The 3689-nt window shown below is 35.6% G+C and overlaps 1 protein-coding gene across 2 annotated transcripts in view; it reads right to left on the reverse strand.

The window, feature by feature from the left end:
• CDH12 (cadherin 12, type 2 (N-cadherin 2)) overlaps positions 1 to 3689 on the reverse strand; it is a 746064-nt gene that overhangs the window by 658819 nt on the left and 83556 nt on the right. The gene's annotated exons all lie outside the window — the stretch shown is intronic.

Raw genomic sequence — 3689 nt, forward strand, 5'->3', positions numbered from 1 at the left:
CCATTCCTGCCGCAGCCCCACATTTCATGAGGGATGAGAAAAGAAAAAAAAAAAAAAAAAAACAAGGGATTACCTGATTATTAAAGACAGTGTATGTGCACAATTCTTCTCCTTTCTTTTCTTACCTCAGCAGAAAGCAACTGCACCAAATAACATGTATATAACTATAACTGAATTGCTGGGATTGCAGTATGTAGACCTGTGCTATATTTAACAGTAACAGCACAAAGCAGGCAGGTGAAAGCAAAGCTATACTAGAGTAAGGAAATAACACCAGATGGTAATTCAAATTCACGGAAAGTAATGAAGAGGCCAAAAATGGTAAATAATAAATTCAATATAACAGACCTGGCAAGTATGTGAGTGTTCTTTTTTAGTTTTTCAGCTTTCTATATAGCATATACAATTATATAGAATAACAATGACAATGATAACAATAATGATGTTATCTTTCAATTTAAACAAATAAACAATTCTGTTGAGTTTAAAGATACATAGATGCAATTTCTATACATCATAACATAAAATGGGGAAGAATAGAAGAGTATTTTTCCTCTTCTCACTGTAATAAGTTGATACTGATAAGATAAATATATGAAAAACTATAAAACACACACTAAGTAAATGAGTCACAAGTATAAAGTGAAAAATCAATGGAATATTTAAGTACTTTGGAAATACTTTCCTTTAACTAAATACAGAAATCATTAGGAGAATCAAATGAAGAGAATGATCTGGTACATATAGATGATACAAAGTAGCAGAAATAAACCTAGTATATCAATAATAATATTAAATGTGAATGCATTACACAATGCAGCTCACTGGATAAAATAACATATATACTGTCTGTAGAAGACATACTTAAAATGTAAAGATTTAGGGGCCCTCCATCGTGGTGCAATGGGTTAAAGCCCAGCACTATAAAACTATTATAGCCACTGCAGCACAAGTTCAGTTCCTGGCCAGGGTGACCCACATGGTCCAGCAGATCTCTCCTGACCTGCCCGCTGCTCCCCTCAGCAGTATTTCAATCAATTTGCCTGTTCTGCTCCCCACTTTGTCTCTGGTGAATCCTCTCAAGCCTCCATCCCTCACACCTCTGGTCTGTACCCCAGTTCTGTACATATAAATAAATCTTTAAAATAAATAAATAAATAAAATGCAAAGATTCAAAAAGACCAAAAGAAACAGGATGGAATAAGACAATGATAAAAAAAAAAGTTCGAGTTATTAATATCAGACATATTGCACTTTAAAACAAAAACTTGAGAGGAAAACGGCTTTTGAAATGAAAAAGATGTCAAGTTAAACATGTGTCCAACATGCGTTAAGAATTATTATTGTACCACATTCGGAAATTTTTACACAAATGTTCATGCATAAATCCAGAACTGATAAAAATAGTACCTATTTAACAACAGCAGTGGAGGCCAAGAGTTTGCTTTGAGATTTAAATTAGCTGTATAGCATTTGTATGATGCAAATAGAAAAATGAATCAATATCTTAACTGATAGCATAAGGACTCATTATGTTCTAATAACTTCCACTAAATGTCAAATTCTTTGATATTCTTTTTAAGTTTCTAATAGTTAACAAAATTTCCTTATTTGTATGTAAATTTCCCATACTACAGAGTCTCAGACACTTGGGAACTAAGCCAGCACTCTACTGCATAGAAAAAGCAGCTTTTTTAAAGATTTATTTATTTATGCATGCAGAACTCGGGCACAGGCCAGAGGTGCAGGAGTGGTGAGAGGATTCACCAGAGACAGAGCAGGGAGCAGAACAAACAGATCTACTGAAATATATTGCTGAGGGGAGCAGTGGGCAGGTCAGGAGCTGTCTGCCAGCCATGTGGGTCACCTCTCTGACTGGGGATTGAACTCTTGATGAAGTGCCTGCTGCAAGCTTCATGGTGTTGTGCTTCCCTGTTGGCCACCAGGGAGGGCCCAGAAAAGCAGTTCTTGTTTCCTTAATATTATGCCACTTATTCATATAGCATGGATTTTATTCAGCTATTCTTATTCAGATTGTATTTGCTTGAATTAATCCACTAATTATTTAAGCATTAACCTCATTTCCTACACCATCAGAATGCTGTTCCTCTATATACACTCAATCATGAAGTTATGCTAAAGAAGTTGTTCTACTCACATATTCATGAGGTTCAACAAAAACAATTCTAATTATGTGTTAGGATAAGTCATTCAGGAGACTTCTGCTTGAATTACCATTGAGGTTTGGGTAATGATTATTCCAAGCCATTGTTAAATATCTATGTGATGTTTATTAACTGCTAAGTACTAGGCTTCCTAGAAAGGGAAGGAAGCAAAGCACAGCACACCGACTAGATATGTCAGATTAAACAGAAAGAAACAAAGTACCACATTGAGACTCAAAATAACTGAAAATTTCAACTAGCTAATACAATAATATTTACATGTTAGAAATATTTCCACTAACAATGGCCAATAACTAAATGTATAAATATAAACTTTATAGAACACAGGTGGATTAAAAAAAAAAAGGCAATTCCAGATCAACTGCTGTGTTTTCAGAGGTAACATACTGCATGTACCCAACTGGGACAATGGTATGGAAAACGTTACAGTGTAGAGCCTGGGGTCTCCCTGGTGGCCTAGAGGCTAAGTCCCAGCACTGTCACCACGATGGCCTGAAGCTGATCCTGGCCAGGGAGCTGGACTAACAGCACAGCAAACCACTCTTGTCTCACCTGCTTGTTCCCTCAGCAGTGTATTTCGGTAAGTCCATGTATTCTCCCCACTGTCTCTCTGTGAATCCTCTCTCTATCTCTCTCTCTCTCACACACACACACACAAATGCACACACACACACTTGTGCCTCTGGGACACCCCACAATTCTATGCAAAAGTTAAAATAATGAACTTAAAAAAAATTGTGTAGAGTATATAAAGCAGGCTGTTCCAATAATGAGATCTGCATCATCCAATCAGTTGAAGGCCTGAAGAAAAAGCAAGGTTGAATTTCTGCTGTATAAAAATCTTCTGCTGGTTGCTTTCACACTAAAACATCACTTGCAGACCTTCTGATTAGAACCACACTAAAGTGTTCCTTGGTTCTATCCCGTTGGGCTCAAACTACAGATTAGACCCTGGGTCTCCAGCTTGTGGACTCTCCCTGCTTATTTTAAGACTCATCAATTAATTTATTCTATAGATCAAATCTTGTTGCCACTCTATGCATCTAGGCAGACTACCAGCAATCCCCTATCAACTGACACTGTATATATACATCCCATTGGTTTATTTTCCCAAGAGAACCTTGACTAATATATATAATTATACCTAAAATCTTATGAGAAAGTAGTCTTGGGTGGAGAGGGAGCATACACATGATAAATAACAGCAATGATGACACAAAGTTGACCAGGTAGTTTTGTTTTCCACAAATGCAACTGGTAACACAAAATGTTATTCTCAGTTTTATTCAGCTCGATTTCTGACATCTCATTTCTAAGGCTGTGTGTACATGTCTATATTATTGAAAAGACAACATTTTTAAGATAATTATTTATGAAACATCACAATGATTATGTTAGTTGTAGGTTAGGATGCTTATATATTTTGCAATATTATTTTTATATATTAAATTATATTCAATGTGCAGTAATATATTAAAAACATCAATACATTCAAAAAATGTA

This window comes from Condylura cristata, unplaced genomic scaffold (genome assembly GCF_000260355.1).
Source record: "Condylura cristata isolate star-nosed mole 26May11 unplaced genomic scaffold, ConCri1.0 scaffold00007, whole genome shotgun sequence".
NCBI lineage: Eukaryota > Metazoa > Chordata > Mammalia > Eulipotyphla > Talpidae > Condylura > Condylura cristata.